The following is a 26,450-nucleotide window of genomic DNA, read 5'->3' on the forward strand; positions in this document are numbered from 1 at the left end:
CCCTGGTGGCATGGGTGCAGCAGAGTTGGTGGGCTGACCAACTCAACCTCCACCTAGGCCAAGATCCAAGGCTTTGAGCTGGCCCACCCCAACATCTACCCCATCTATAAACTGCTGGGGCATGTGTAAGGGCTGGTCCTGTAGATCCAAAGCTACAGGATCTCTACGATACAGGATTACAACAAAATATCTGAGAAGAGCCCTGTTGAGGATCCAGTACTGATTGTGTAGCAGAAGCCAGAGGCCTTGAGGCAAAGCAATGACTCATTGCAATGAACATTTGTGTGGACAAAAGGGTATACTTTGTGATACACTGTGACACTACAAGATTCTACAACAAGATGTGGTTTTTGTTGTTTTTTAATTTATTCTTTATTTTCTTTTAGTGTGCAGAGGTCAGAGGACAGGCTGTAAGGGCGAAGGGCAGATATAAAGGAGTGTGGAGATGAGTGGGATTGGGTGCATGATGTGAAATTTACAAAGAATCAAAAGTTTTTTAAAAAGCATAAAGGAATCATTTTTTTCACTAGCAACTTGAAAACAACACATTCGTGATGGATGTTTTACTAAATTACTAGAGTTAACAGTAGATTGTATTTGGTCAGAGATCTGAAAGCTATACATCTGTTATCAGGGTAAAAAGAACCATGACTCACGGGGAACTGTTCCTCTTTATGAAAGGTCGCACAACACCAGCATTTGGACTCACCAAATGAAAGGAAAACCTGATTACCTTATCTCAATTTGACTGCTGGTAAAAAGCAGAAAGCTGGAAAACCCCTACACAGAAGTAAATTTGGAGGCGTGCTGGGCGGTACATGACGGCTGAACACACAACAGCCCTTGCGGGAAGGCAGCAAAGCACTGGCTATAGGCCACCCTCAGTGAAAACCTCATTTCCTGCTGGGATTTGTCAGAAATAGTTTAGTGGACTTTGGGCTTGAGAAGAAGGCATTTTCCCTAGGCAGATGGGTGTTTCTGATAACTGTTTATCATTTCAAACAAGATATAGAGGCCCTCACCTTTCCAAACTGCACACGACTCACACTGACACACCCTCTCCTGGATAGCCAACTGCTTCCTCTTCACAGGTGTGGCAGTTCCTCAGGCGACCAGCCGAGTATCTTCCCAGTTTGCTTTACTTGCTCATACCTGACTGCTGAATATGCCTGTCTGCTGTGGGCAAGTAATTTAAAGTGACTTTTTAGGATGACTGAGAGAAGAATGGCTTGGCTATAAATGAATTGAAAATTTAGATAGTAATTAACACTGATTCTTTTCTTTTATCCACCCCCTGCCCCACCTGTTTGTAATCTAACATAAAGTAACAAAAATAAAGAAGGCACAAAAGAGACACCAACAATATAAACGTACTGTCTAGTTTCCTGCATACTAGTTTTCTGCAGCTGTGATTCTCAGGGAAAACAATTCCTGCTTTAGCAACTAGTGAAAACAGTGCCTGGATTCATTCCTGTTTGAGACAGCAACCAAGAAAGACTCATGTCACCCTTCACTCACTACACACACGCTGGCTACCCAAGTCATAATTCAAATATCCTAGAAGTCATCACCACACAAAGCCCTTTTCATGTCTTAACATTCTGTGTTCTTTTTTATATTTGACTTGTGTGTATACATGTGCTTGTGTGCACGTACTTACATGTTTGTGTGGGTGTATGCACTTGTGTGCACTGCATGAATGCACATGCATGATACAATAGTGTGGAGGACAGAGGTCTGTTTGATGTCTTCCTCACTTTCTATCTTACCTTAACATTTAAATAAATTCTATTTATTTATCTATAGTGTGTAAGGTATATGGGCATTTGTATCCATCTGGGTGGCACAGTATGGGTGGGTAAGAAGATGACTTGGAAGAGATGACTTTCCTAGGGATCAAATTCAAGTCTCTAGACTTCTCAAGAAGCAGTTACCTGAGCCATATGGCTTGCTTTCCACTTTATTTTCTGACATGGAGTCTCCCATTGAATCTGGAGCTCAGTGGTTCAGCTAGATAAGCTGGTCAAAGAGCTCCAGGAATATGTCTGTTTCTGTGTCGCTGGCACCAGTATACAAACAATACACGCTGCTATGCCTGGTTTGTTTTGTGTCTGTGCGTGATGTCCTCATTCCTGCTTGGCAAGCATGTCACCAACTGAACCAACCCCTCAGCTGCTTCTCATTCCCACAGCTATTGAGGACTTGTGTACGTCAGACATATGCTAAGTATAAAGGAGATATGTGAAAAATATAATTTATGCTGTTAATGAGCAGAAACATATCTAAGAATCAAGATGTAAAGCAACATGATCTTCAATAGAACAAAATATGGTCTTTTAGTAAGGCAGTAACAAGTAACTACTATCGTCAAGGTCAATGTTTAAGCAAAGTTTAAAGAAAACAAAGCCAAAGGACAGGAAACTCCTATCCTTTCACTTAGTTGACCATTTGACTGAAAAAGAGGAGGAGCAGGGAGGAGGTAAAGGATAGGGGAGGGAGGAGGTGAAGGCAAAGAGGATAAGACTTTGAGGAAATCAGCCCCAGAAAAACTTCCTCCTAAGCATGCATGTGAGACTGAAGGGTTGTGGGCCACTAGGAGAGGACTCTGACAGAGAACCCTGGCTAGGGGTAGGTCAGTGTGCTACTAGCCTTGTAAAGGGTAACAGGCTAGTCATGCAACCAACACCTATGGTGTGTATCCTGGGAGTCTATGATACAAAGCTTTTCCTCTATCTACCCTTTACTGTTACATGTTGCAAAGTCCTGCATAGAGATTCTATATGTGCAAATATTTCTCTTACCATATCACTATGGAAACGGCCTGATCATGATCATCCAACTTCAATGTGGAAAAAAAAAAAACACTTTAGCACCACCTCAAATTCTACACATCTAAAAATAACCCTTTCCTCTCTGTTTTGTCTCCTAAGGTAGAGGTGTGTGGGGTGGGGTGGGGTGCAGTGAGGTGGGGCACACACGTTTATGGGTGGATAAGAGGAGGGGTGTATGCATATGTGTGCATGCAGAGGCCAGAGGACGTCAGCCGGGGGTGTTCCTATTCTACAGTTCTCTGTTCTCTTGCTTATTACCCTTAGACAGAGTCTCTCATTAAACCTAGAGCGAGGCTGTTAATCAGCAAGCCCCGTTTTTCTCCTGTCTCTAGCCTACAAAGAATTAAGGCCACACCCAGATTTTTATGTGAGTACTTGAGATCTAAGCTCAGACTGACTGTATAGCAAGTACTCTTACTCATCAAGCCATCTCTGCAGCACCTCCAGTCAAGTATTATGCTCAGCTTCTCTACTATTTTTTTAAATTTTAATTTATTATAATTTATTCAGATTACATCCCGATTGTTATCCCCTCACTTGAATCTTCTTGTTCCCACCCTCACTCACTCACATCACCTAATCAAAGCACATGCTGAGACTCACAGGCAAACATTGGATGGAGACTTGAGGAAGAGTTGGGGGAAGGATAGAAGGGAGGGGGCAGGAGATCCACAAGAAGACCAACAGAGCCAACAACCCAGGGCCCAGGGGGGCTTATGGAGACTGAAGCACCAACAAAGGGCCATGCATGGCGTGGACCTCGGCTCCCCACACAGATGTAGTCAGCTTGGTCTTCTTGTGAGTCCCCTAGTAAGGGGAGTGAGGCCTGTCTCTTACATGGACTCGTTGCTTGCTCTTCTATCACTTCCCCCTGGTGGGGCTGCCTCACCAGGCCTCAGAGGAAGAGGATGTGCTCAATCCTGATGTGACTTGACATACTGAGATGAGTACAGATGGGGTGGGGCTCCCCTTTTCTGAGGGGTAGGGAAATAGGGAGAGTGGAGAATTGAGGGAGGGGCTACAATCAGGATGCAAAGTGAATAGATAAATATATTAATTAATTTAAAAAGAAAGCGTTTCATTGTCTGCTTTTGCTCTGACTTCTTCCCTTCTCTGACCATTGAGTCTACAGAAACAATAGTTAACTGAATCCCTGCTTGGGTATAGTGTGAAGCTGTGAAATTCTTCATAACATGGGTGTCTTATTCAATTATAATCTCAATAAATATTTATGTCGTGACTCTCACAATCAGGACATTGTTCAAGGCATCGAGGGTAAACCTATTAGGAAAATGAGACTAAAATACTCTTATAGAGGTTATATTCTAGTGGGTGATGTAAAATAAGTAAAAAATATTATGTGAGAAATATCATTTCAGTGGGGGAAGATAAGGCAGAGCGGCAGAGCACTGAGTCCAGCTGTGCAGAATGCGGTAGTCAGAGAGCACGCCGTCTAGAGCTTTGATGCTATCCCAGCCTCTTCTCAACACATACTTCTATGAATGAAGCAATCTAACAGGGCAAGACATCTTAAAAGTTAGAAGCATTAAGTCTCATATGATTGCACCATCATAGAAAGCATGCTATCTAGCACTCTTCTGTAAAATCCTAAGAGCCAGTGCACTAATTCAAATGAGTTCATGTATCATACACCCTTTTATCTCTCAGTGCCTGCTAAGTTCACTTGCCATGTCCTAATTCTGGTTATTATCTTGTGTTTCTATCATTGCCACATTCTTCAGTGGTCTTTACCACTTTGGACTATGGGAGTGAGGGTTTGCTGACCTTGGGTATAATCTAGCACTCCAAACTCTATCTACCTTGCTGTTCAAAGTGACCATCCACACATTCATTATTCATTTCATTATGTATAATAGCAAATTTTAAGCTCAAGTTGTCTCTCTTTAGCCTGCACCTGGCCTACCTTTCTTGGCCACTTATGACCATAAGTGATGTGTAATCAAGGAATACAAATAAAATGCGACTGCAGCTGAAAGAAGGCAGCTATCATGATATAAGTTTATTATCTTTTTAAATACCAATTTGGCAGATTTAATGCCAGAAAACCATTTATGAAAAAGGAAAATCAAAATGACAGTCAAGTTGGCTGGTTTTTAAATCCATAAATTGAACTATAAGATGAAATCAATAACAAATAGAACATACTGTTTTGGAAATTTGTACCCCTTCTTTCCAATAAGAAGTTATCTTTAATATCTTAAATGACCAGTACAAATGATTTACTATCTTAAATCATCAATAGGCTTTGGCATTTAAATTATTTATTCTTAAATCTATATACTATCAGATCTAACTCCTTAAGCAAACAGAATTAAAGTAAGACTATGTTCTAAAATATAATGGCTCTTATACTAAGAGGCTGAATATCATCATATGAAAATTCCCCACAGATAATTTTTGAGACATTTCTTCATTTTTGACACTACATCTGGCACAATGAATACAGATGATCGTGTGTTTATATATCTGTCTAAGTGCCTTTCCTAAACACAGCCAGATGGAGTCTTTCAGAATAAAATTAATTTAAAATTAATTCACTCTGGACCTACTCCAGTTCCATGACTCTTTGCTCTGAGGCAGCAACCAAATCAATGTAAAGTCATGAACTTGAGAGAACTCAGCTTCCTCAATATCAAGGGGGAAATTAGTATAACTACTGTTGTTACCTCCACCCTAAGACAAATTATTCATACACCATCACAGGCTGGCAGCTCTGGACTGATCAGCACTAAATAGTAGCAAAATAACCTAAAATTTTCTTTTGGATTGAAATAAGATCATGAGTTATTTTACATTCAATATTCATAATGACTTGAGATGATTCCAGCAAAAATCAGTAACATTATTATTAACATCATAGCTGAAGATGTTGTAATAAGCTTGCCATACAGGCTGAGTCAGGTACTACTGTGACAGGCGAGAGCTAATTCCAGGTACCCAAAGTGCACATTTCTATCTATAGATGTAGGTACTGAAGGAACAATAAACAAATGTAACTAGGTTTTGCTTGTTGTCAATCCTGGTGGATGCCTTTATTATCATGCTTGTTTCAATTGCAATTTAGGTTTCCATGGAGATGCAACAGTCAGTTCCAGAAAATTATAAGATAAATGTCAGGCAGCGGCAACAGTGTTAATGAAGCTTCAGTGAGAAGCAGCTCTGTGCTTCAATAACAAGCCTATTTTCTATTAACATATGTGGAACCTGTCAAAAATCTGGAAAGTATTAAAAATTAAATATCTATCTATATTTGAAAAAGGGGAGAGATTACTCTAGAAATAGCTTACATTTCTATGGTGGGCAAATTAGACATTAATCTCGACTCTTAGGGATGCATCACCTGGCATCCAGAAGTAGAAGTGTAGAAATGCCTCTTTTCAATGAATGGTGTCATTTTTTCTAATGCATGTTTAGGGGAGAAAGTCCTTACTTTAGGACCTGAGATTTAAAGACATCACTACAACTCGTGGTACCTGAACATATACAACCCACCCATTCCTCTCTGTTCTAGGCTACTGATCACCTGTATCCAGAATTACCCTTGAATATTCAATAGCCAAAAATACGACACTGAAATTTCAGCAAGTCAAAAATGACAATTGTGGATCTTTAGGAATTTGATGCATTCTGGAGATGCATCCGAAGATGGAGGTTAAAATTTCACCACCAACAAAAAGAAGATTCTATTAAATAAAATTGAATGGCAAATACATTTCATTGTGGGCGAAATGTATGAATATTACTTAGGAATGAAGAAAATTTTTATGTTATGCTAAAAAAAATCCTTTTATGATGCTTAGCTAAAAGGAATGATCAAGTTCAGATGGTTAAGTTAAAGGTATTTTTGCAAGCTCAAAGACAGACAAGACAGACCTGCTCATCTGAGTTTCTCCTGCACAGTTAATGCTATCTTTGCTACCCCCTACACTGTTCTTTAGCTGATAGTTTTATTAATATGGAAAGGCTTATCTCCCCCTTCTTTATGTAACAAGTGTTTCCTAAGACCCTAGCGTATGCCAGTCACTGGGGTTAGGTCACAGTGTTAACACTGTTACTATCTGCAAGTGTCTCATTGTCTAGTTGCTTATACACTCCAACATCCAAGGTCCTAAATAAGATGTCCTCTTTTCTGTTCAATGTTTGGTCTATTTTGAAATTATTATGAGAAAGTTTTTCTGGGGCAAGCCCACAATTCTACTGTAGGCGCGTCAGGCTATGTGAACCTTCCTCCCCTGGCTCGCCCTAGGCTCCTTTACTCAACTCTACTCTAAAGGAAGAAGGTTAACAGGAATCAGACCTAAAGTCTAGGATGGAAGTAGGCTACGGTGCTGGGGTGGGCACTTAAATAAAAAATGCTTGCCACACAGTCCTTCTTCTCTTTAGAATGTTCTTTTGTTAACTCTACACGCCTCTGGCAGATCGCACAGGACAGATTCCCATTCAGAGGCGTGATGCATGAGCAGAGTGAGATTCAGCAGGAAGTAGGAAAGGAATGGATGACGTCACCTGGAGCCCCAGTTACTTTTCTTAGTCACACTTAGATCTTTTCAGTTTGGTTCATCACGCCATGAGATCTGAGAACTCAGGGATATTTTTAAAGGCTTGGTCTACAAGAAACTGCCTCAGGAGGCTGGAAAGCTGGCCCAGAGGTTAAAAGCACATGGCACTTTTACAGAAGACAGAGAGGCTCAGTTCCTGGTACCTATATGGTGGCTCATAACCACCCATAACTCCAGTTCCAAGGGATCCTACACCTTCTTCTGACCTCTGTGGGTACCAGGAATACACGTGATACATAGATACATTTGCAAGTGAAAGCATACACATAAATAAAATAAGTAACTATTTTTTAAAGAAGCTGCCTCAATTCTTTTTAGTATAAAAGCTGTAATGATCTTTTGAATGTCTTGTAGCCAAGCTGACCACCCAGATCATTAAGTTTTATGTTGCGGTGTATAGGCCACTGTGCAGACAATTCTGGTGTATCTGTTGGAATCATAAACTCCCAAGCTTCAGAGTCCAAATTTCTATCAACTCACTCAACCACAAAAGACAGACTTTCCTCATAGCAAAACTAAACACAAACCACACCAAATACTATCAAACAACAACAACAAAAGCTTGTAACACATGTCACCAACACTTCCTGGATGGTTTTCTTGCTGTCCTACTCATGAAAAAGACACAGAAGGAAAAATAATTCAAAAAGTACACACAAAACGCAGGACATTAGCCCTATGCCTGCTGTGCAGGTTCAAAGTTGCGATCTGAATGTAGGAAAAACAAAAGAAAAGTTGTGAAGTGTGTAACAACCTTGATAAAGGAATTTAGAATTTAGGACTTCCAGCTGTAAGTTAAAGTCTACCACTAGTTACTACAACTGGATGAGGAAACATCTGTAGTTGTTGAATGAAAAAAGTTTATCAACAGCATGTCCTTCTCACAGTTCTAATCATACAACTTTATCTTTCCAGAAAGTTGTTTACAAATATTGTGTGTTTCTTCTATTGTTTTTTCATGATAATACACTGTGAAAAATACCCAAAAAGTCTAATACTGGAACTAAAAAGTTACCTGCGATTACTATTTGTGATATTTTAAAATTATTGAAATAATTAGTTTAATTTTTAATAATCACACAATATTAAAATATTCTTCTGTGTTAAAAATAACAGCTGTAAATTGGGGCAACCAAAATTGCAATCATAATTTTTCTAAATTGACAGTATTTAAGTGAAAGGAGTTATACAAGTGGGAAATTAATAAGATATTATATTGGAGTGTGCCATGTGCTTCAAAAGCAAGTTCAAAAGTGAAAGCTGAAAATACACATTTCCCTGTATGTTTTTCTTTCTTGCCCCTGTTTATTATGGTTTGATTACACAGAAGAAGCCCAATCTCTTTCGATCTGAAAATAAGAGGTCAGTGCTGAGCACTGATGGGACAGCAACATCTTTCACACTTTCAGGTACCTGATAGGGTTTAGGTTTGTATGCTTTCTAAATTAGCAGTATTAGAAGGGCAATCAATTCAAACAAAGTGAAAGGAGATTTACCAACTAATAGGGTCATTAAAATGCTACTATGATAGAAGCGTTTCCAGAACAAAATAGAACATGTAGTAAATATTTCTTTAGGATTTGGAGTGCTAGGTTTGTGCCTGACAAGAATACTTTGTGTATCTGTGATGTTGTGAATACGTATCTACTTTATTTTGAACATTGGCCAAACTAAATACCTAACACTATTTGACCTTAGAAATGTTAGACAACTTGAGCATTGGAAGCAGATTCTGAATTTCTCAAACAGCAGCAAACACTGCTGCCTGTAGAAACCCTACTGATAATCTCATCCCATGCTGCCCTATGGGCGTCGGCACTACCACGTACCCTATAAAATAAACAACCAGACACTTGTCAACTGTTGATACAGGTGTTAGTCCCGAAACACTTTTTATATGTTTTAAATTTTGAAATTTAAGTTTATCTGCCATAACATAAACAAACACTAGACTGTATCACAAAAAACAAAAACAAAAACAAAAAAACCAAGGCTTACAAGGCTTGTATGTCAAAGGTAGTAACCATGCTAAGGCAACAATATATGATACTGATTCTCAAACCTTCAGTTATTGAAATCAAAGTTTTTATTTCCTCATAGGAATTATTGAGAACAAAACTATTTTGAAAGATGTTTGACTTATAATGCTTCAAACAACAGGGACACAGACACATTATTTTTGAAACCCAAACTCTTATCAAACACAGATATATTTAAAAAAAAAAAAAAAAAAGCCCAAACCCAAATGGTTACAGAAACAATCTCAGTTCTTTCCACCAGGTAATAAGGTATCTTTTGGAAACCCTGTACGACTGAGGGGCATTTAGCTGGGTGGGCTTTTTGTATCTACAGTATTAGGATTAGATTTAAGAGTACAAAGTCATTAAGATTTTCAGGGCTCAGATGATGAGCATGTAAGTAAATGAGGGCTTACCTGAGAACAGACAACACTGGAAAGGAATGAAAACGGATGAGGTGACTTCCTAAGTATGTGCCTATAACTTTATACACACACTGAGATGCTTGGTTTTTATTTCTTTTTTTGAGAATTCCAGAGAGAAATTTTCATTAGTGACCCAAAGAATGGCAAACTCTGGGAGTGGCTTGGCAACAGTTTACCATAGCATGGAGCTCAGAATGAGGAGTTGTCAAAGGAATGAGGTGAGAGTGGACCAGAAGCATACTTAGAAACACTCGAACAGGCTACTACTAAGGCCACGCTCAGAAAGCGCAGAGCCTCAAGGTTTCGGCCAGTGGTTCTGGAAACCACACCACCTCTGGCCAAGGTGTTCATATCTGCTGGCACTGGGTTTATAGAGTGGCCTCGGGCTTCAGGATATACTACTTAGGTGAGATAAAAAGCTAAAGAACTATGGATTTAGCTGCTTAGGAAAATAAAATATCAACTAATGGAGATGAGTGATCCACTTAACACATACATTAACAGTTCAGGTATGGATGCAGGGACTTGTCACAGCGTAGGTTACTCCTCTACATAGTTTCTACCTAGGATGCAGTTTTCCTGTGAAATCATAGAATGGTGAGACAATTTTTAGTACACTAACTGGCCCCCACTGACAGGCTTCTAGGTTTGTTTGTTTTTAAGACAATCAATAACAATAACTAGATTGGTTGAGTCAAATAGATATTGCCTTTTTTCTTTAATTAACAAAAACACTGAAGACTCTGGTGTAGAAGAATTATGGTGAAATAAATTAAGGAGCTACTTAAGAGCGAACCCATATAGTATTAAAACTACTCTAAATGTGTTCTTAATTTAAATAAAGGTGGCTCTCTACTTTCTGCTTTCTGCACTCCCCTCCTCCTTCTGTAGTGTTTTGAGAATATAGATTTCCCAGAGCAACTCTATCCTTTAATATCTTCACTCCGCCAGTTGGCTCTATGCAGACAATTCTACCTGATTCTCATATTAAATGTAATCACTCACCAGGCAACTGGGTTTTCAACTGTAAGAGTCCTTCATACAACCTACTATTATTTGCTTGGTCAGCATAAAACATTTCACAGACGCTCATGAATCTCGATGCTTCTGCAAACCCATCTGAAGCCCAGCCAGCTCTTTCAATAATACATAAAAGTATCTCTGCCACACAGATGCCCGAGTCTCATTTATGGAGCAATTACAAAACTTGAGCAGCAGTGTTTCACATTTGTCCAATTTTGTATTTTTAGCTCAGGCTTTTTTCCTTTCATAGATTATGGTAAATACAACATTTACTTCCAGAATGTGTGGCTTGCTGGGATCATAAAGGAAAGTGCATAACAAGCAGATTACCTTTGGCTATAGCATTATAAGGAGGCAGACTGTTACTCTAAATGGCTGAATTTAGTCATATTAAAATTCTATTAAGTTGTCTTGCCTATAACATAGAAATTGGTGTGTTTTCAACTCCAACCTCCAGTCGGGGCTTCACTGGGGGCACGTTTAAAAAAAAGTAAATAAATACAGTTTATGTTTAAGTTAGTTTCTACAATTCTTTTCCTTAGTTTACTTTTTTGTAACCTACCTTCTCAGCTAATATAGCAGTCTGAATATAGCAAATTATTGTACTGCAAGCTACATACTGTCCATCTACAGAAGAGATAATATTTCATCTGTAATATTGTTGTATTTTGTTCAAAGATGACATTCCTTATGACATTATATTCTGTGTCTAAATCATTTACTACATCAATCCCCAATTTGTACATTTTCTCTAACCACCTAATCATAACAATCATTATGAGTATTTTTTTAAATGTCTCATAAGCCTGCTTCTTTTCCGACCATGCTACCGATACAGATACAGACTTGTAAACATACTGCTGCAAATGTCTGTATGGGCAATTACTGTGAAACTTCGTCCCAACATTATGAACTGTAACACTTTTACTAGCTGACGTCCACTTGAGCCACACAAGCGTAGAGAGTGCCTCTGAACATGTAGCAAAACATTAACTGCACAGAGTTACTAAGATGCTTTACCTCAATCTACAGTGAAGCCATTGCTACATGTTAGCGTTATGAACATTTGAAAAATTTGCTCTTCTTAATACTTCATTTAATAGTTTCACACTCTTTGAAAAATAAGAAATTTATTATTCAAAAATTTTATTTTGCTTGTTTTGCTTCTGTGAAGCTGGATCTCATTACGTAGAGCAGACTGGCCTCTAACATGCAGTCCTCCAGCCTCTCTCTCATAGCTCTGGGACCTCGAGCATGACCACCATGCTTGGCACTGTAAATGTGTTTTTCTACAAGTCTAACATTTCAAGGCTTTCAGATTTCCAATCAATCAGAACCACGGTGACTAAGGACAACAAAGTGTTTCATTAACCAGATTATGAGAAGACGACATGAACAAGATAGGGGTGTGAGATAGGAGGGGCAACTCAAGGCCCATGAAGGACACGAAGAAGAAACACAACAAGGGCAGCAAGTTTGCCCACTGGGGGAAGGCCATGCCTTGGATCCATCAGAACATGTTCTTACTTGGCCTTACATCTTATCCTGCCATTCGTTCCAAGTGCTACTCCAGTTTTGTTTATTTGTTCATTTGTTTTTTTTAATTGTATTTCCATTCTATTTAGAAAACTCCATATACTTTAAATAGTAACACTAAGGTTTTTTTTTTTTTAACTATTAAATAGACTCCATTGATGAGTCCAAATCTTTTTGAAGCTCTCCTACAAGAAGCACAATGTACCAAGTTTCACATACTGCTGTTTGCATCCATACATTTCCTCCTTCCAGAAGTACCCCTGGAATGGCATCCTATTCCATTAAGACATTATCACTCAAGACAGACTGACCCATTCTCTAAATTTACCACATAGCTCTTACACATCCAAGGGTCTGAGGACTAACTATGTTTTAAACACTGCCACATATTCTCACCATATACATCACCCAGTAATCTTACTGTTGTTTGTTTTGTTTTGTGTTGTTCTTGTTTAACAAGCAGAATAACACAGTATAGCGACAAGATCATATACCCATGAGTTCAAGAAGCCTGTTTGGAATTACATTTATGTATTGTGCCACAAGCTTTCATTTAGAAAACATGTTATTCTTTGAGAAATTATAGTATTTTAAAGATCAAAAGAGGTATTGCACAGAAAAATACACTGGAAGCTATTAAAACACTAGGCACCATACACTATGCTTTGTTTTTCTTCCGAAATATACTCTAAATGTCTCGAGGGCAGGATTCAGGTCTAACAGTTCTTTGAATTCTCAGTTTCATTTATCAGGACACATCCTGTGCAATGGGAACTCAATAAATATGCAAAGATGAATTATTCTGTACTTCAAAGTCAATGGCAAAGGGCCTGTTGCTTAGTATTCTTCTCCACTTCAGGCCTGTCTTGTCCACACTAATTCATTTTCCACTTGGTTTCTAGAGGATATTTCAAGAATGTAAATATGCTTCTGTTGCTCTTTAAAATCTTTTAACGCTCCTTTAGATAATCTTCAAACTCTTGAGAATGGTCATGACTTCCTAGGAGCAGGTTGCTGTCTAATTCTATATAACCTCAGTATTGTCACTCTAGTCTAGTCGGTCTCTGTCCCAGACATATTAGTCTACCATTTGTCCCAGATATGCCCAACCTACACTCCTCCACTGTCTTCCAGTATGGAAATGCATGCTCCTTACATCCATTTACTTGGCAAAACTGGATTTGCTGCTGAAACACTTCTTAGGAAGCTCTAAGTAACAAAGCTTCCTGGTCTCTTTCAAAGAAACCATGTTTTCATTCACAGAGCCTGTGCAGAGTTTGTAAAAATATGCACTGAAAAATACTTATAAAACTCTATGAATAAACCTAAACACCTAAGTATTACTATATCTACATACAAATGTATACACATGTGTATATATGTATAAGAGAGAGAGAAAGAGCAAATGGGGTAAGGGAGGAAAGGAGAAAGAGACAGAAACAAAAAGATAGAAACAGGAGGAAGAGAGAGGAGCAAGGAGGGACAAAGAAGGGGTAAGAGATAAATAGAGAAAGACAAGACAGACTGGCTCAATGTGTATCCCTAGTTGGCCTGAAATTCACTATAGAGATAAGGCTGGCCTCAAACTCACACACCTGCTTGCCTCTGTGCCCAGTGCTGGCCTTAAAATCTATGACATCATTCCCAGTAGCGGTCCTATTTTCAACACAAGTAAGGACATTATTTCAAAAAAATTACTTCTGTGGGTTTACTAAATTTATTTTAAAAGTCTTAAAACCTTTCTTATGAAAAAGCAGTACATTCTGTAAAATATTCTAAAAAAATGCCAGGGAAATGTGGACCATTATTTTCCCCATCCTCCCCCCACTGCCATGTTACAGCGACCACAAAGCAAGATGTTCACAATAATTACTTTGGGAGATTTTTTTTAAAATCACAAACAATATACAAAAAAAATAAAATTCACTTGCTTTGGTGCCGTTTCAAAATTTCAATACTACTTTTTGCATGCCCTCCCCCTAATCCTGTTTGTAAGGAACTAACTCATCACATCAGTGAACAGCAAATATCTCACTACACTGCACATGTGCAGCACCTATGAAACAGAGGAACGCTGGCCTCTTAAACAGAAGCAGAGTAAAAAAAAAAAAAAAAAAAAAAAAAAGGCTCAGGACCCCTTGAGTTCTTCAGTAGTCTTAGAAAAACTTTCTGCAATATGGCTTCACACATTCATATGAGGAGAGATGCAAACAGATGCATCTTTATCACCCTTCAGAAAAGTCAACTCCAAATGGATCGAAGACCTCAACAGAAAATTAAATCTTTTTTAAATGTTGAGGACATTGAACTGAAATTGATATATTTATAAAATGACAAAGATAACCCAATATTTTATATATGTTTTGAATATAACATATTTTGTTCATGGTTAAAACACATGCTCATAAAATGCAATGGCTTTTCTCGAAACCAATGTAAATAAATAAAAGGAGAGTGGGGATTAAATTGCTCTCACAGTATTTTACAGAGGAAAATACTAGAGCTTGAGACAGGTTACCATGACAGTCAAGGTGATGCCGTCCATGGAATTACTGTCCTTTGGGTACATATAAAACATAACAAGTAGATTTTTTAAAAAATGAAGTTTGGTTAATTCTGATTAGCTGATTAAATAGTGAAGTGCTTTTCCAAGTTAGTATTGGGCTATACATGCTCAAACCCCAACCATGGCCTCTTGTTTTTTACTTTAAATGAAATCCTATAAAACTGTTTCTGATTTCAACATTTCAGAGCACAAGGCAGGTAACAAGCTGAAAGTGGTTCAATATAGAGTGTCAATGACGGGGGGGTCAATCGGGCCGACCTGAGGGACACGTAGGTATGACTGGGGGGGGGGGGATGCTATCAATCGGGCCAACCTGAGGGACACGTAGGTATGACTGGAGGAGATGCTATCAATCAGGCCGACCTGAGGAACACGTAGCTATGACTGGGGGGGACGCTATCAATCGGGCCGACCTGAGGGACATGTAGGTATGACTGGGGGGGACGCTATCAATCGGGCCGACCTGAGGGACATGTAAGTATGACTGGGGGGTCACTAAAGAAAATACAAACTAGTGACGTAATTCACTTCAAGGTGCTAGAGATGGAACGGGGTTTTGTAAAATTAGAATTTTGAAGTAGGAAGACTCAATTAACCAAACTTAGTGTAGTAGAAAGAACAGTAAAGAGAGACTTCAAAGGTTTTATCTAAAGAGCTCCTAGATAAATATGGAAAATATTCTATTAATTGCGCTGAGATATCTCATGTCATGATAATGACTTCTTCTTTGCAGGCTTCACTTCAACATAAAAAAAATCATCATCTGCTTTAAAGTAACTGACAGATTTATGAGGAGGCCATAATATGGCTACTGTTTGCACATAATATTATTGGCATTAATGCAAGTTTTCCCTAGGCATTACAAAATATTCCTCAAAAAGTAGATCAGGGGTTGAACAATAATCTTGAGTTGTTAACAGTATTTTTTATTTTTCCAAACAATTTAAAAGTATACTTTGCAGATATACTTTCTTAAAATGAAATGTTTATCACTTGAAAAGTAAACTTAACAACTCAAACTACATGATACCTTAATACTATATATAAACTGGTTTAAAGATAGGAGCTAACTATCACACTCTGGTAATGTTTTTCACTGATAACCTCCCACCTTGACATCAATTTCACATTTATTCATTCCATTTCCTTTAAAAGTAATTATTTTTAAAGAATTACTCTTCTATAGTTATTCTTTATACATGTTAGTTGACAAGTTTTCAATACAATGATAATTAATTTTTATGACTTTTTATTGAGCCTGTATTTGTAGTTATTAATTATGTCGTATTTTCCAATAGAAAATAGAATATAATCACCATAATTACACTGTAAAACAGTAATTACATATTAGCTACCCAAGCTCATGATAAGTAGTGACTTTCTCTTTTAGAATTGATAATTTATTACCCTTTTTAGTCACAGCACTAAGGTTCCATCTTAAGTACTCTACATTTTAGGAGGAAGAACTGTTCAATAGACTCAGAAGATGAATTCCTGATGAACATATGCCTTTCAATTTACTATCTTGGCTTCCCTAAGGAAAACAGATTTGAAACAAACTAAATGAAGGACGCTCAAGATAACTGTCCAATTATTATTTTTAAATTTATTATTTTGGATGTGATATGTGTGGGCATATGTATACAAATATGTGTATGTAAGTCAGAGGAACTCTGTGGAACTGATTACCTCTTTCCACCTGATAACATTATTTTAATTTTTAGATTTTTTTTTTCAAATCTTTGAATTAACATGGTGTCAAGTCAAAACGAAATCCTTTTTCATGAGAGTTCAGTGGCTTTTTAGCAAACCAAAGGAAACATGACAAACCAGCCATGTGCTTGATCTGGGCTTCTGACCTCTACATTTCATGCCATTCATGAAAAAGAGGAATGTCAGAGAAGCAAGAAATTGAAGAAAAAAATGAGGTGTGCAGGTTAATATAGAGGTTAAATATAAATTATTTTAAAACAAGTACTGAAACATCAAAGTAATGTTGGAGAAGCCTTGAACAGTATTTTTTCACACAGCTTAAGTAAGACTGAAAGAGAATAAAATATTGTCATAACATGCCAAAACTGGTTGGTACAGGTGATTTCTCAAAAATGAAAGGTGCATAAAGTTAAAACTGAATATTCACCTTTTCCCTTGTGATGTCCTTCAACCTTGCAAAGTATTGGTTAATAAGCATACCTTTATACAAGAGGAACCTATATGTATTCTGGGGAGTTGCAGAAACTGGCATTTAAGGATCACCTACGGACCTAAAATTTCAAAGACAACTGACACTAGGTACTGTGACTGTGGCCGTCTGTTAAGCCAGAGGCCACAGCTATTTTAACTATTTAAAAGGAAACATATACTTAGATAACAAACATACGGCCCCACCGAGGTTCCTCGCCTTCTCCAACCAGCAGCAATTCTATATGAGTGGAGGCAGAGGAAGGGGAAATTTGCTTTGTAGCCTTGGATTCTTAGCTCTCTGCTTCTCATAGGCCACTGCCAACAGTAAGAACCCTTAAGAACAACACTCACTCAACCTGGCACCTAGCAGACACTCAAGGGACGTCCACAATACAGCAAACACGTAAGCACTAAAAGGAAAAGTACAGCCTGTATTGGGAGAGTACAGCAGCCAACACCAAACTCCAAAGCTTTGGTCAGGCAAAATGCAGTTACACATAAAGCCTTATTGGAGTCATCTAAAATTCTTAATGGGTTGTATTTCTGAGGCAGCATGTGATATTTGTTCACGCATCACCCTTGTGTTCAGAAGTCCATAAGCAGGTATTTTTCCCACTCTACTCTGAAGAAGAAGAAGAATAGCTACAGGATCAAAAGACAATTCCTTAAAGGTGACTTGAGACTCAGAAAAGTGCAAAGGCAAATAATCCTCTTTCAGTAGTCCAGTGCTTCACAAATAGGTTGTGGTGGCTGCTTTACTGGGTACATGCCCATGCTGTGTGGATGGAACAAGGGACAAGACAAGTGATGGTCATTTCTCTTTAAGAGTAAGTGTTTATGCTAGTCATTTTATAGTCTGTGGAATGGATTAATATTTAGGGGTGTATTTGTAATCCAAGACTCAATAAATTTGTTTGCGATAGAAGCAAGGCAGCTGTGAAAACACTACACAAGTTATTACACAAATATTGAGTTTTCCTGTTTTTGCTTAACATTTGCTGAGAAAAGGAAGGGCTTCTTTTGAGAATAATTTATATTTGTGTGGTTGACTGGATCTTCAAAGGCCAAAAAAGAACATCAGATGTCCTGGAACTGAAGTTACAGGTGGTTGTGAGCCACCCAATATGGTGCTGGGCAACAATCTCGGGACCTGGGAAGGATCAGATGACACTCAAGCCCTGAGCCACTTCTCCAGCCCTGAGAAAGTGCTTCTTTAAAGACTTCACAAACTCACACAGACCTGTCCCTAAGGATGACGTGATGAAGCATGTGTTTTACTAGACCTTCAGGGATGGGACCTGAGTCCGTGAAGATCGCCAAGTCAGGCAAAGGCTACAGGTATGCGAGCAGGAGACAGAACCAGCTGGTAAGTCCCCTCACCTTTTGAGACTGAATTTTCTTCTACAAAGCAGTGTTGAAGATATTTACAGGGCTGAAGCAGCAGTGATGGAAGTATGTCAGGTCAGATTCCGTAAACGTCACTTCCTGTACTGGTTAATCTTGACTATCAACTTAGGTAGATGATCAACAACTCCAATACTGCCTCTTGGATAATTTGCAATATTATTTATTCTGTTTTGAAGTTGAGAGAATCTATTGGTGACTGAACAAAGTAGACACCACTGTACAAATGATCAATATTTTATTTATTTATTTATTTATTTTTGTTTCTTTGTTTTTTTAAGACAGGGTTTCTCTGTGTAGCTTTGGCTGCCCTGGACTCGCTTCGTAGACCAGGCTGGCCTCAAACTCACAGTGATCCGCCTGCCTCTGTCTCCCGAGTGCTGGAATTAAAGGCGTGTGCCACCATGCCCGGCCATGATCAATATTTTATATGCATGATAACAAAGCCTTAAGGGTCCTATGACACCCTTTGGACATGCAATCAGGCAACAATGTGCCATTTTCTATCCAAGGCAAGCATTTATCACTGCTTTTCACTGAAATCTTTCACCAGTAGAGTGACGTTGCTGCTGTCAGACTATATTATGGATATTAGGTCATGAATGAGCTGTAACTTTCCATAACTGAAACTGAAAATAACACCAAGACTATTTCATTAGCGCTGTCATTATTTAGCAACTCAACCCCAAGTATTCGTGATCATACTGATTTCTAGGGCTCTACTTTCTTCTGTGGAAGTATGAAAGTAGTATGTTTTCACTCTTTGGCTGTACTGCTAAGGCCACGTTAGTCTTTATTATCATAGAAGAAAATCTGGATGATACAACTGATACCAGAAGAGTTGGACTGGACAGATAAATGTTGTGATGATTTATATGCAAATGGTTCTATAGACTCCTATATATTTGAATAATCAGCCCTGAGCTGGTGGCACTGTTTGAGAAAGATTGGGAGGTGTCACTGTTAGAGGAGGCACGTCATTGGAGCTCTGACATTCTAAAAGCTCAGGCCATTTCCAATTAGCTCTCTGCTTTGTACTTGTGGATCATGTGAACTCTTAGTTACTGCTCCAGGTTCAGGCAAAATTGCCTGATGCCATGTTTCTCTCCATGATGGCTATGGACTTTAACCCTCTGGACCTGTAAGCTCCAAACATAAGTTTTTGTTTTTTCATAAGTTGTCTTGGTCACAGTGTGTCCTGCCACAGCAATAAAAATGTATCTAAAATATGGATACAACTCTAACTTGTTTTATAAAGATCTGAATAATCAGAAATTTTCATTTTTTATAATATTATGAGTTTTACTCCTGAATGCAGAAATTAGAATTCAATCACTTCCTGGAAATACAGAGAGGAGGATCAGGAATTTATGGTCATTCTTAGCTACATAGTGAATTTAAGGCAAGCTTGGGCTACATGATACTGCCTCAGGAAATAGAAACAAGTCAGTATCTGTTCAAAATATTACTTTCAATAATAAACTATTTTCTCTATGAGTTAGTAGAAATTCCATTTTTTGTTAAGTGTTATCATTCAGGAATGCTGGCCTTTATGTCTAAGCAGTTCCAAGACAAGATCTTAAATGATTGCTCTTTCACTAATGATCTGTCTTTCCATGAAAAAACAAAACAATACAAAATAAAACTGAATGCAAAGCAAGTTCAATTATAACTGAACTCAAACAAGCTACAGAGTATATTCTATGTACAGTATCTTACCTTCCCCTCTCTGTCTTTTGTTTTAGTGTGTTTTTCAATTGCTTTAATAAAAAAAAAAAAAAAACCCACAAGCAAAAGCATTTTTGAGGAAAGCTCAAAGCAGAACCCAGAGGCAGCAACTGACAAAGAGGGCATGAAAGAAGGCTTCTTATAGGTGTCTCCCCATAGCCTTCAATGCCTGCTTTCTTACAAAACACAGGCCCACTTGCCCATCGATGGCACCACATATAGTGTACTGGACCCTCTTGGGTCGATAACTAATCAAGAAAAAAACCTTGTAGACTTGCATACAAAAAACGTTATGGATACATTTTCTCAAATGAGCTCTCCTCCTTCCAGATAACTCTAATTTGTGTTAAGCTGGCATAAAAGTGAACAAAGCGTGTGTGTGTGTGTGTGTGTGTGTGTGTGTGTGTGTGTGTGTGTGTGTGTGTGTGCGCACGCGCGCACATGCGCACACACACACACACAAAATGTATACATGACTCTAACAACCAGAACACAGTCATTACTATTAATATGCAGTTATGATTACTACTAAAATAGTAAAAATACATCACATAACTTCATGGGCAATAATACATAGATAGTACTAGAGGAGGTAGCTAATGATTGATTAAACGGTCAAAATTTTTTGCCACAAAATCTTTTTTGTTTGTTTGAATATACTAGAATATTACAAATAAGTTCTAAAAACTGTAAAGCTTCCAGAGCATGCTTTTATATCCAGGATATAAAAAAACTAATCTGATTCTCATTTTGTTTTGTTTTTTTAAAGAGTGATAATCCAGGAGACCGACACTACGCCTAGTCCTACAGAAACACCATGGCACCTTTCCTGTAGGAACACAACCCTCAATGTCCACAGCAAGATCTCAGACTCCACTGAGCTTTTGGAACACAGTGTCTTTCATGAACTTAAAGTACTTCAGAGAGTGGCCTGCCTGTGAGGCATGTGTTAAAGTCACTATGATCTTTCAAACTGCTTCTTTGATTTAGGCTCTAGGCATATCCTCAATAGTATCCCCAAACCTACTAAGATTTTTTTCATTAAGCCAAATAATCAAACCTTAAATCTGTATTTTCATGAAGCTTACTTTAGTGTAGTGCAGAACTTAAAGCAAGTCAGTCTACAAATTACTCTGTGTGTGTGTTTAAAATGTTAGATATTTTGATGAATATCTCCTTATCACAATAAGCAAATGCCCTGAAATCACTATCACTTCTGGGAATTTCTCATGTTCTAATACCAGATGGATCAGCTTTCTTTAAATCTAGTTGTATATAAACTAGCAATAAAAATGTCTTAATAGATACTTGTGTATAAGATAAAAGAGGGAAAGCAGAAAAATAGCATTTATATTTACAGGCATATTAGTTTCAGTAACTTGCATTCCTACAATTATTAGTTAACAAATACAATTTATAAGATATTATGCTAATAGTATTATATTACATGCACAGTAAATGGATAAATTGTGTTCTTAAACATGTAATCTGATTAGAATAAAAAACTTTTATACTTTAAAACTTGAGCACTGACATACATGTGTATTGAATAAATACAATTATATATTTAATACTTCAATACTTTTACTAGTAAATGCTTTAAAGTAGTAATATAGTGCTGTAGAGCATCAGAGTAAAAAAACACAACTCCTGCTTAGGGGCCACCAATAGAGGCAGTTTGTGTAAACACAGTAGATAACAGTGTCTAACTCCATGTGAGACAATTTTGTACTTTCAATTTAGAATTAGGAAAATTATGGGCTGTAATAAAGCTGTCTCAAGATAAATGCATAAATCAGTGAATGGCTGAAAATAGGAATGATTACAAATGACTGACAGGAACACACACATCCTGGGATAGGTAGTAAAATGTTGAGATAAATGCTAATTGTTACAAGCAGTAGGAAATACAAAATGTGAACTACAAACAGTGTGTTCATTAAAAACTTAGCAGACTTCAAACATTCATTCAGTGTCCAGACATACCTGTTTTATTCTTTTTTCCTTCTAATCAATTTTGGGTACAAACACAATTGCTTTGAAGGGAGATCTCTTAATATTAAATAGCTACAACCAGATTTAGTAAAGAGAGTGACACTTTTCAATCATGTCAAGAATGACTGCCTTTTAGCAAAGTTTTGAAAAGATGATCTCATTACATTGATATAACTAAATGTATATTCATGCACTATGATTTTGTATGCATATTATCACCTTAGAAATATATGGAGGCATCTCTAAATCCTTTCTTACGACTAGTTTCTTTGTAGAATTTGTGAGAGTTGAACTCATACCTAGGCAGGCTTCTTGATATCTAGAACCATGAGTAGAGAGTGAGAGAAAAAACAAGAAATGGCTCAGAGATACAAAGATTACATATGGTTTTGGAAATAGGGTTTCTTGGTTATTAAAGAAAGAGCTGCAAAAAATTTTAAGTGGAAATTTAGAAGAGTTACTGGCATTGCTCTCTTCTTTGCTAGTAGTCATAAAACAAACCATCTTTAAAGGTCCATTCCTTTCTAAACAGAACACCCTGGCTAGTCAAAGAAGGTATGAAAACTTAAGACATGGTAATTGTGGGATCCAATTTGTCACATAGACAGAAAAGTCCCATTTTTCAGAGTGATGGGAAGACATTTTCAGGAAATATATTGAAAATTGTGTGTATTTGACCAGAATGAGATGAATGGTTTACATGAGTAGAAGAAGGCTGTGGCTTACATTTAGAACATGCAGACTGGGAGGGGTAGAGAAGTGACAGACATCTGAGTTAAGATGTCAAGGAGGATACAGAATACAAACCATATAAAGGAGTTTTAGGAGACAAGTAGACGCTTTAACGGGGGTAGTATGGATTTAAGGCTGTAGTGACAAAGTCAGGAGCTGAAGTAGTGAAACTGAGAGGTGACAGGGAATGTGACAAAAATGTGACTATCGTGTTAGAAGCATAAATTCCAGACCTCTTGTCATTTTAAAGTAGCTTAAAGTGAAGAGAGCTATTAAGTAACTGATCATCAGTTTATTGAGGTGAGTGGAAGAAGTTGACAATCTCGATCCTATGTTCTCAGAACTTAGTTGTCAAGATGTTAGCTTCCATTTGGTTGCCTGTATGAATGTGATTTTTCAAAAACAAATTATCTGTTTTAAACGGCCTCTTTGTCAGTCTTTTTATACGTAGGAGCTTCCACCCTACGGCCACATTATAAATAACAAAGGCCATTGAATAAACCCGATTGATTGCTGGTTCACAGTAGTTTAGATTTGTGTTCGAGGAAATTAATTTTACTGCCAACAAGAGAAGTGACCATGCTCTCTCTCTAGACTCCGGGTATATGGCAGCTTTGGAGTTTGGTTTGTCCAGAACCTGCTGTTTAATGAGCTGCTCTCAGCTGGGGCTCAGAGGTCTTCACACTACATTTGTCTAAATTCTTGGCCATTTCCTTCACTGATCAGGTCAGCTTCAAAGGAGAGCCTTTGAGCCCAAACCAGCACACTTAATGGTCCAGCTAAGTGCTTCCTATTAAAAAAAAAAAAAAAAAAGCCATGTAGACTAAAGAAGTAAAACCACCACACATGGTAAAGTAGGAAACTCTTCCCTTTGCTTCTTGGAATATTCCTGATGCCTATAAGAAGCAACTTGATTTTTTTTCTAAAAGAGTAACTGTGAATCCGATGTTATTCACAATACATTATTCATATGGATATAAAAAATAGTTAGAAGTGATCATATGTACCAAAACAGTTTTCAATTACTTAATCATCTTTTTCAGTTTCATTCAAAAAGTATCATGAATGTAAGATTGTATATCTATATATAGTGCTTGGCATACTGTAGGCATTCTATCATTTACCTGTCTATCATCTATCTATCTATCATATATATATACATATATATGTATATATATATATATAGAGTGTGGGGTAGATAAATTAATGAATGATTAGCAACGCTTCATAAAATTTCCTGTTCCCTGATACAAGTCATCACTATTTTCTTTTAAATTTCAAAGACTGTCATTCAGTATTGTTTCAAAATATAAAAATCAGTTTCTGTTTGAGATATGAAAAACATGAAATAAATTGCATGCATATTTGTACTGCTTCTTACTTTCAAATGAGCTACTTTTATCTCACCACCATTTTCATCTTCATCTTTGCTAGGAATAAAAATGAGATCTCATTTCAGAGAAAAATCATCAAGAATAATAAGCATGATTATATTAACAGTGTATTTTTGGATGCACATGTCTAATCAAGAGGGGAGGCAATAAGAGAAGAAGAGAGGGAGAAAGAGAACATAATGGAAAGACACAGGTGCTCACACTTCTGTACATGTTAGCTTTGTAAGATTCCATTTCTCAAATGGAATCTGGCATGAGAGTCCCTAAAGCAGGCTGAACAAGAGAAGCAGGTTTTGTGTGTAAACCAAATGCTTTCAGTTCTCAAAGAACCACCTCAAAATCTATAGTCTGTTCAGACCATCCACATTACGGACCTCACGAAGTAGTCTAAGCAAATGCTGATCTTTAACCACCTATCTCCATCCTGCCTCTGAAATGGTATCTTAGCTAAGTGTAGAAGCCCATGTCTATAATAGCAGCACTGAGGAGGGAGAAGCAGGGTGATCGCCTCAAGTTTGAGGCCAGCTTCCTCCACAAAATGAGTTTCAGACTAGCTCAAGACTCTGCCTCAAAACCAAAACAAGAAACAAAAAGCCAGACTCTCCATCCAACACTGTACATAAGGGCATCGGAGCCACACTGTGCCTCTTAGGCTTATTACTCTTGTATCCTTTCCCCCCTTAATACAAGATGCATTTTAAAGCAGCCAAGGGAAAGGAATGGAGAAGGGTTAAACTTGTAACTATAAAGCAGTAAACCAGAAATGGTTTAAAGCCAGAAATTGCAATTCAGAGACGGTGGTTTCTGGTCTTCCAAGCTACGTATTGCGTATACTCGAAGGTCCTCTTTCAGAATAGCTTTGTAAACAAGGCCACTTCAGAGGCCACTAAATCTCCCGTTACAGAAAGCGCCTTTTCCTTTCACATCTCTGTCTACTACATCGCTTCTATTACAAAGATCACGAAGTAGGGTAAGAGACAGAGAGGCAGGGAAAATTCACTTTATGTCTTTAATTTACTTTCTTTTTTCATTCTTTCTTCTGAAAGTCATACTCTGAATGTCTTTTGTAAAAATGTGTGCTGAAACATAATTCTCAACACAAGGAAGTTGAGAGGTGGACCTTGAGAGGTGAGGAGATGAGAGAGGTGCCCTGTACCTGAATGAATAGCAATCCAGCATTAGGGATCTCAGTGTGAGCTGATGATAACACTTACCAGGTTTATTTTTGTTTTTTGGGTTTTGTTGTTGCTGTCTTTTGTTTGTTTCCTTGCTTGGGTTTCCAGACAGGGTTTCTCTGTGTAGCCCTGGTTATCTGGGAACCTGTTCTATAGACCAGGCTGGCCTTAAACTCATAGAGATTGCCTGCCTCTTGTCTTCCAAGTGCTGGGATTAAAGGCATGTGCCACCACAACCTGGCTCTTTTCAGTAGATCCGTTGTTTTTTTTCTGTCTCATGGTGCATGGTTACCCTTCTACAGTATTATGACAAAGCATGAAAGCCCTTACACATACCATCATCATCCACTTGGACCTCCAAGCTTCTAGAATCACGAGTTAACGAAACTTCTGTTGTTTATAAGCCTCTCGGTCTTGGTTAAGCTTTATATGATCAGAAAACAGACAAGTACAGAAGCTGCTATTCATAAATGTAAATTTGAGCCCAAGATGTGACAACATTACATGCTATGCTGGATGTCCTCCTTGCTCTTGCAGGAAGCTTCCTGTACGCTCTATCCTATCAGCTCCTGAACCAGGTACCCTGACATCTCCCTTCCTGATAGCAATTTCAAGTGCTACAATGATTTTCAGTTTAAGTCCAGGACTCTAACTTTGCTGAAGATACAAATTATTTTATTAGCCAAAATGTTTGGTCAATAAATATCGGCTATGTATAAGTGAATTTAAAGGTCTGCAGGAGACAGTATTTTAATTATATTTGGATTATTTGCTTTTAGAAGAATACTTCTTCTAGTTTTAAAGGAATAAATACAGGAGGAGAAGAAAGGACAAATTACCATAATTTATTCAGTTAGAA

At 37.8% G+C, this 26,450-nt stretch overlaps 1 protein-coding gene across 21 annotated transcripts in view; it reads right to left on the reverse strand.

Annotated features, from left to right (window-relative positions):
* Celf2 (CUGBP Elav-like family member 2) overlaps positions 1-26,450 on the reverse strand; it is an 833,341-nt gene that overhangs the window by 168,864 nt on the left and 638,027 nt on the right. The window contains exon 1 of one of the 21 annotated variants that reach the window (XM_051151377.1): positions 1,023-1,172. The exons of the other annotated variants lie outside the window; for them this stretch is intronic. The gene's annotated coding sequence lies outside the window, so the exon portion shown is untranslated. Of the gene's footprint in view, positions 1-1,022; positions 1,173-26,450 lie in introns of those variants that run through there. 21 annotated transcript variants of the gene reach the window in all.

Source organism: Acomys russatus, chromosome 9 (genome assembly GCF_903995435.1).
Source record: "Acomys russatus chromosome 9, mAcoRus1.1, whole genome shotgun sequence".
NCBI classification, from domain to species: domain Eukaryota; kingdom Metazoa; phylum Chordata; class Mammalia; order Rodentia; family Muridae; genus Acomys; species Acomys russatus.